This window comes from Zonotrichia albicollis, chromosome 8 (assembly GCF_047830755.1).
Source record: "Zonotrichia albicollis isolate bZonAlb1 chromosome 8, bZonAlb1.hap1, whole genome shotgun sequence".
NCBI classification, from domain to species: Eukaryota; Metazoa; Chordata; class Aves; order Passeriformes; family Passerellidae; genus Zonotrichia; species Zonotrichia albicollis.
In genome coordinates this window covers 246,436-254,719 of record NC_133826.1, presented here as the reverse complement: position 1 = coordinate 254,719, position 8,284 = coordinate 246,436, and the positions used below count along the sequence as shown (strand labels likewise).

At 48.2% G+C, this 8,284-nt stretch overlaps 1 long non-coding RNA gene across 1 annotated transcript; it reads left to right on the top strand.

The window, feature by feature from the left end:
• Positions 1-1,008: 1,008 nt before the first annotated feature.
• On the top strand, positions 1,009-7,341 carry LOC141729801 (uncharacterized). Its single transcript, XR_012581223.1, has 5 exons — positions 1,009-1,767; positions 2,307-2,399; positions 2,548-4,514; positions 5,738-5,944; positions 7,068-7,341. It is a non-coding gene; the product is annotated as an uncharacterized LOC141729801 (long non-coding RNA).
• Positions 7,342-8,284: the final 943 nt, after the last annotated feature.

The window sequence follows — 8,284 nt, the reverse complement described above, 5'->3', positions numbered from 1 at the left end:
AGATATATATATAAAGTTTAAAAACAAGAAAAAATTAGTTGTAGCAGTAGATATGACACATAATATAAATAATAATTCAAATACATTTCTAGAACTTTACATATATTATATATAATTATTAATACACTGCATCAAAAGAAACTATAAATATAAATGGGAATATAACTATACTAAGTATAAAAATATTTCAATCTCGTTTAAAAGAAGGTTGTTTTTTGTATTTATTTGGTTAGAGACGGGGTTTTTATTTGGAATAATAGAAGTATTATAGAAGTATAAATCTAAATATAGAAATATACAATCTATAGAGAAAGATATTTGTAAAAACACGAGCGAACGACGCCTCCTTCGGCCGAATGGAACGAGCTCAGCCGAAGCAAGGCGAGACCGGCCGAACCTGACGGCCTCGAGCGAACCGAGGCCAGGCTTGCGAGGCTGCCTGAACGGAGCCGAGCTCAGGCGAACCGAGCCCGCTGCTCTCGTGCGCGCTAATTAGCGCGAGTGCGGTCACCGCCTAATGAGCCCCTGTGCCGTCCCGCGCTCCCGGTCGTGTCCGTGCGATGGGCGGGCCGCCCGCGGGACGCGGCAGCAGGAGAGCCCCGAGCCGGGCGCGTTTAACGTGAGGCGGCGCCGCTTGCCCGCCCTCAGGGAGCCGACCCGAGCCGAGCCGAGCCGAGCCGAGCGCACAGAGCGGCTCCGAGTTCGGCGGAAGCGAGCCGAGCACACAGAGCGGCTCCGAGTTCGGCCGAATGAAGCCGAGCCGCGCCGAGCGCACAGAGTGGGTCCGAGTTCGGCCGAAGCGAGCCGAGCCGCGCCGAGCGCACAGAGCCGCTCCGAGTTCGGCCGACGCGCGCTGAGCGCACGGATTGGCTCCGAGTTCGGCCGAAGCGTGCCGAGCCGCGCCCAGCGCACAGAGCGGCTCCGAGTTCGGCCGAATAAAGCCGAGCCGCGCCGAGCGCACAGAGCGGCTCCGAGTTCGGCCGAAGCGAGCCGAGCGCACAGAGCGGCTCCGAGTTCGGCTGAATGAAGCCTAGCCGCGCCGAGCGTACAGAGCGGCTCCGAGGCGCGCCGAGGCGCGCCGAGCGCACAGCGCGGCTCCGAGTTCGGCCGAATGAAGCGAGCCTAACGCACGAATTGGCTCCGAGTTCGACCGAACCGAGCCGAACGCACGGATTGGCTCCGAGTTCGGCCGAAACGAGCCGAGCCGCGCCGAGCGCACAGAGCGGCTCCGAGTTCGGCCGAGGCGCGCCGAGCGCACAGCGCGGCTCCGAGTTCGGCGGAAGCGAGCCGAGCCGCGCCGAACGCACGGATTGGCTCCGAGTTCGGCCGAAGCGAGCCGAGCCGCGCCGAGCGCACAGAGAGGCTCCGAGTTCGGCTGAATGAAGCCGAGCCGCGCCGTGCGCACAGAGCGGCTCCGAGTTCGGCTGAATGAAGCCGAGCCGCGCCGTGCGCACAGAGCGGCTCCGAGTTCGGCGGAAGCGAGCCGAGCCGAGCCGAACGTACAAAGCAGCTCCGAGTTCGGCCGAAGCGAGCCGAACGAGCCGAGCCGCGCCGAGCGCACGGAGAGGCTCCGAGTTCAGCCGAATGAACCCGAGAGGCTCCGAGCTCGGCCGAAGCGAGCCGAGCCGCGCCGAAGAGGCGCATCCAGCCGAATGCAGCCGACAATAGCCGAGTTTTGCCGATTACAGCCCAATTTAGCCGAGCACTTAAGTTATTCTGCAGCCCTTTGACTTTTGTCCTGACTTTTTTTCAGATGCACCTCCTCAGGTGACTGCAGCAGTTCCTTAGGTTCCATCTTCTCAAAGGGTACAGGGCTCAAGAATTCGTCTTCCAGAGAGTTATCTCACGTCCTGACTTGTATTGTATCTGCCTATGTTGGCTTATGTTGTATGTACCTCTATTGTGTGTACCTATGCTGGCTTATACTGTACGTACTTATACTGTATGTACCTATGTTGGTTTATACTATATGTACTTACATTGGATGTACCTATATTGGTTTATTTTGTGTGTACCTGTGTTGGTTTATACTGTATGTAAGTGTGTCACCTTCTATTGTGTGTACTTACGCTCTGTTTACACTTGCACTGTTTACCTCAGCCTATATTGTGTGTACTTATATTGTACCACTTACGATCAGAGCTGCCCTGCCCTGGCACGTAGTCACAGTTAGGTAGAACAGTTATAGAAATTTTACTCTTCATCTGTCTTTTGTGGGATTTTGGGTAGAAAGTTTATGGGTCCAGAGTGGGGACAAGTCCTAGCTGTCAGATAGCCACTCGTTGACCCTTCCTGTTGTCTCACAGGTCCCCAAGGCTGCTGCTTTCCCCAGGGTCTGCCATTTACTTCAAGGAGCAGCAGCCAGAAGATGTGTCACAGCACGTTCTTCAGCGTCTCAGGTAAGGGCCGCAGCGAGCATGTAAGTGGCAAGAGTGTGTCAGTGTGTGTGAGAGCACGTGGCTGTGTCTGTCTGTGTCTGCTCGTCTCTGCATGTGTGGGCACATGCTGACTGGATTTAACCTTGTGTATATGACTTTTGCTTTTCAGGTTTTGCAACTCATTTTTAAAGTTAGAATAAAAAATCCTCAGCCGGGTTATATTGTATGTACTGACATGGAATGTACCCATGTTGGCTTAAAACCCAGTAAAACAGACGATGATGGGCAAGAAAAAACCCAGAAAAAAAGCCCAACAAGATGGGCAAGAAAAAAACCCAGAAAAGAACCCGAAGACAGGCAAGAAAAAACCCAGAAAAAAACCCCGAAGATGGGCATGAAGAAACCCAGAAAAAAACCCCAAGATGGGCAAGAAAAAACCCAGAGAAAACCCAGAAAAACAATTCCAAGAAGGGCAAGAAAAGACCCGGAAAACACCCAGAAAAAATCGCAACCAAAGTATAAATATATAAATGTCTTTCAAACATAGAGAGAACTGTTAAATTATTTAAAATTCAAAATAACATAAATCAATATCTGCATATAAGATCCATAATACAAGTAATACTGTATATATCTTATTATAGTGTATTATAGGAAATAGATATAAAATTGATATAAATGTATTTATGTTTATCATATCTGTCATTTGTTATATATTACACCATATTGATATACTATAAGTTTTTTAAAGCAGTTTAACATAAAGGGGGGTTTTGTTTTTTATTTGGCAAAAACAGGGGTTTTAGTACAGAAATGATAGATACAAATAATATAAAGGTAGAAATCTAAGTATAGAAACAGATCACAAATAGCTAAAGGCTAATATAAAATTAAAAATATAAGATAAAATAAGTTGTAGCAGTAGATATGGTACATAATTTAAAAAATAATTTATTTCTATTATTTGAATAAGACACATATTATATATCATGATTAATATAATGCTTAAATATAAACTATAAATATAAATGTGAATATAGTCATGCAAGCTATAAATATAAAAATATTTCAATATAGTTTAAAAGAATAGAGCTTTTTTGTATTTGTTTAGTTAGTATGGGATTTTTATTTTAATTAAAACTACATTTCTATCATGCTTTTAACATAGAAATATACAATAAATATAGAAAGATATTTTTAAAACCACAACATATAAATAAATATAAACAGTAGCAATACACAGAATATATTTTATAAATTACATGCTACATCAGTGTCCACTATAAATATGCATGTGAATATAAATACGAAAAATAGGAATTTCAAATTGATTTTAATAGGATTTTAAACCAAGGCGGTTTGTTTGGTTCTGGTCGGGTAAAAGACAGGTTTTTGGCATTTATTTCAGAGCAGTTTTTGTCTGGGGTCGCCCCTGTTCTTTTTTGCCGCCTTCGCTGCCCGCAGCCCCGAGGCGCGCTGCGCCCCCGTCTGGGGCGGGCGGCAGTGCTGCCTCCTTGTGGGCAGAGCGCGGTACTGCAGCCGTGCGCCGGCAGGCAGGCGAGAGGCCGCCATGCTGGGAGTGGCGTGTCGCGGGTGTCTCGGACTTTTCGTTGACCTTCTCGAGATGGCGGGGAAGTGGAGGACCCCGGTGGGTGTAAGTGAACTGCCTGCATGGAATACCGACGTCATGGCGGCCCCGACGGATTTTTCTGTGGCGCTTGAAGCGTATCCGATACATGCTGTGGGCTCAGCGTCGCCGCGGGCGGGCGTATTTCTGCGGGTTTGTGACAGGCATCTGGGTTAACCTGGCCTGTCTGCGCCGGGGTCCTCTCATGCCCGCTCTCCCGCCCTCAGCGAGCCGAGCCGGGCTGAACTGTTCCGAAGAGCTGAGTGTGGCCGAAAATAACCGCGTTTAGCTTAAGAGACCAGGATAGCCTAGTGTAGCTGACATTAGCCGCGTTAGGACAAAGAGCCGCGTGAGACCGAGGTTAGCCTGTAGCCGGGAGTGGCCTGGTGGCTCCTGAAATTCCACGATAGGCAGGATGGTTCCCAGACCCAAGCTGGCCCCAGTGCCAAGTCGGGCTGACGTGATAGCGCCTCGTGGCTCCTGCAGTGTGCCATCCAGAAGCGGGGCAGGTGAGTTTTGTTTGCCAGGGAAAAGGGCCGTGGTTTGTGTGGGGGGGGCTGTGGCTGGGGGTGGCCGGCTGGCTCCTGAAATTCTTTGGTATGCAGGGTGGTTCCCAGACCCAAGGTGGCACCAGTGCCAAGTCGGTCTGTTTTGACAGTGCCAAGTCAAAACTTCACTTGTCCTAGTTTAGATTTCTGATGTGGAGCAGAAGTGCCACCTGATGTGGAATTTGGTGCTCTCTGTGGAGTGACATCCTGTAAAATTTCTGTCCCAGAAATTCTGTCATGATGGCTCTGCTCCATAAAGAATGACACGGCCTGATTGTCAGCAATTTTTGCTTCTGCAATAGTGTAAAAATGCTAAAATTTGAACACTGCCTATAATTTCAAAAGAAAATATTTTAAAACTTGAAGTGATAGCTAAAATTAGGCCTGAAAGGTAGCAAGAGCAGGTAGCAAGGATATTTCTCCCTGTTTGTAGATATACTTTTCATTCAAAAATTTGCTGATGGGGAGATTCTTTCATGTATTTAGTGACCTTTACAGATGTATTCCCCTAGTGTTTTGAGTTGATAGAATCATGGAATAATTCAGGTTGGAAGGGGCTCTAAAGATCACCTCATTCCAAGCCTGCTGCCGTGGGCAGGGACGTGGTTCCCTAGAGCAGGTTGCTCTGAGCCTGATGCCAGAGCACCAATGGGCCTGGAACACTTCCAGGGATGGGGCAGCCCCAGCATCTGTGAGCAAGCTGTGCCAGCCAGGTGCCAGAGGAGGAAGAAAGCCCTTCCCACGTGGAGCAGAGGCTGCTGCAGCTTCGCGTAGCCTCGTGTCACCAAGCGTGTGAGACAGAAGAGCCCTTCCCGTGGAGGGATATCGGCGCTGACGGATCTTTTTTGGGAGAAGCGGAGCAATGGAACGCCAGAGCAGCCTTCAGTTCTTCTGGCAGAGTTGGGAACAGCTTGAAGCAGGAGCAGAGCTGGCCTGGTGCCTGCCAGCTCTGCAGGCAGTGGGGATGGAGAAGCTGCAGTTACCTGTCTGCTTGGCTGAGTCTTTAAAAAGGAGGCACTTTTCTGTAGTTCCTTTTCTGTAAGCATTACGTGAAAGTTCCCCCTAGAAGTCCAAAGGCAGCTGTTTTCTTAGCAGGAGGAAGTCAGGAGGAGGCAAAGCGGGCAAAGACATCAGATAAGTCGGGATAAAATTCTTGGCTAACCTGTTTTTTCCGCTTCCTCCAGACAGCCAGTTCTGAAGCACTGAGCAGAGATCTGCCCGGGAGGAAGAGCAGAGCCAATCTCTGAGAGCTGACGCGCGAGCTGTGGTGAGGACAGCTGCTCCCTGCCTGCAGCCTGCCTTGGTGTGGGAGCTGCCGAGCTGCCATTCCTGTGGTGGGAGTGTTTCTCCTCTCATCCAGCCAAGCCAGAGACCTGCTAGGGAAGGAGCAGGTAAGGTTTAAGTACCGAGATCTCCCCAGTAAGAAGTGAGGTGACAAAAGGAAATGGCCTGAAGTTGCAGCAGGGAAGGCTTAGATTGGCTTTGAGGACCAATTTCTTCACTGAAAGGGTGGTCAGGCATAGGAGCAGGCTGCCCAGGGCAGTCCCCATTGCTGGAGACATTTAAAGCATGGCAAGATGTGGTGTTTCGGGACCTGATTGGGGTGGGGGCTTGGCAGTGCTGGGGCAGCAGCCGGGCTCGATGACCTTAGAAGGCTTTTGCAGCCTAAAGGACGCTATGGTTCTGGAAAGCCTCGACCCCTGTGGCTCTAACACAGCACCTGGATGCTGACGGAAGGAGGCTGGTGATAGAGCCTGGAGGTCCCTGTCCCACGGGGAGGGAGAGGACAAGGCAGTGTCGCCTGCAGGGAGGGTCTCGTCCCCAGAGGGCAGTCAGCGACTCCATCCCTGCCCGGGGCTCTGGGTGCAGCCTCGGGGTGGACACCTGCCCTCAGGTTTCCCTCTGGGCACCCGGGAAGGGAACCGGGTCCATCCGTGTGGCAGCTCCAGGGCCTGCAGGCTTTGGGGCTTTGCAGCTGTGTGCCTTGTCACAGGGTGGCAGGGACGTGACGCTGCCTGGGCACGCTGCTGGCCTGGGATCCTTGCTGCTTTCCTCCTTATCCCATATGGATTTAGCAGCAATCTTCTTCTATCTTTTCTTTAAAACTGAGAGTGCAAAGAGAGTGCAAAGAGAGGGTAATCAGTTATGTCAAAGCCTACATATTTTACCTGTTGGCACTTAAGAGAAAAGACAAAAGCCTGCTTGGCATCCTTCTGCCTGGAAGTGATTGTGACCCAAGGAAGTGAGGAAGGGGCTGGCCGAGGTCACTGAGGCTCTGAGATGGAGGTGAGTTTGCATCCCAGTTTATTGGAACGGAGGCTCATCAGAAGTTTCCTCGGCTGTCTAAGGCACAGAGCCCTGGAGCCCAGTAAGCCTGAGCTGCTGCATGCTTGCTGTGAGCCTTGGGGTGAGCGTGCATCGTTGCAGGCTTGGGATGGATTGAAATGTGCTGAGGAAACCAGAGGGAGGGAGGGAGGGAAATGCTCTGTTAACATGTGCCTGTTCTTCTGTCAGACTCATCACGGCAGGACGGCGTGAAGGCTGAAAGCGTAAGAAGATGTGGAGGGAAGCAGAGAATCTGACAGGAGCATCGAACGCGCGAGCGCACGAATTTTGCTTTTTGCTTGGGTGTAAACTCAGGAGTTGAAAGGAATTTGGGAGTGAGAAGGGACATTTCAGAAGGTGAAGAAGAAAAAGAAGTTGTTGTTGTTGTTACAGGCCTGGCAAAATCTTTTGTTCTAGCTAATAAAAGAAGTTAGTTTAAATAAAAAAAAGAAAAAAAAAAGTAGATTTTCTTTACCTGACTGTTATATTCATTGGTGGTATATGGTGTGTTGTTTAATTTCTTGGTATGATTAACTCAGTGTAAGTTGTTTTTTGAGTGAACTAACTTTCTGGATGGGTTGGTTTGTATTTGAGACAGGATTGATTTCAATAGGTTTCTTTCATAGACTTGTGATAGGTATTACTGGGGTTTTGGCTTTGTTTACTGTATGCATAAACATACAGCTTTGGTTGGGCCAGCTGGGCTGCCGGAGTTTGTGGGTGTGAATTTATTCGATGGCTTTTGTTAAATGCAGTGTTTAATTTTTGACAGGTTTTTCAATGTAGTGGTTTTAAGGTGGTTTTTAGAATTGATTGTATGGTTTGATGTTGTTCATAGTTGCTGTCCGGTAAGGGATGTGGTATGAGTACTTGAACGTTATGGTTTTGGTTTTCCTAAGTTCCATTTTCTTTCTGGTTCGATAGGTTTTTTTAGTTTTATTTTTGGTGCCAGGGGTATTCACGTGGTGGGTTTTTATAGGCAATATGTTTTTTAATTTGGGTAGTGATATTTTTTAGTATTTTAACAGTTTAGATTTTTTATTTTTATGCTTTGAATTAGTTTTCTTTTAATTTTAAATTAAGTTTTATAGATTATTGGTTTTTATTTGTGCATTAGCATAAAGGTAGAGCTTTGGGGGCTTCTTTTAGTACTGTTTAGGGTCAGTTGTACAGTTTTGAGTCTAGTGAGTTGGTTTGATTTAATTTTTAGTGGGTGTTTGTTTTTCTTAGCAGTTGTGTCATTTTCAAGGTGTATTTGAGGTTTTTGGGGTTTTTGAGATACTGGTTTAGGAGGACGTTTATGATGAGCATGTGCGCAGGTTTTGGGCTAGTTGAAGTGGGATTTAAAATTTATTTTGGGTTAGGTTTATTTGAGTGTTTATGAGGGTTCAATGTTGTGGGATGTT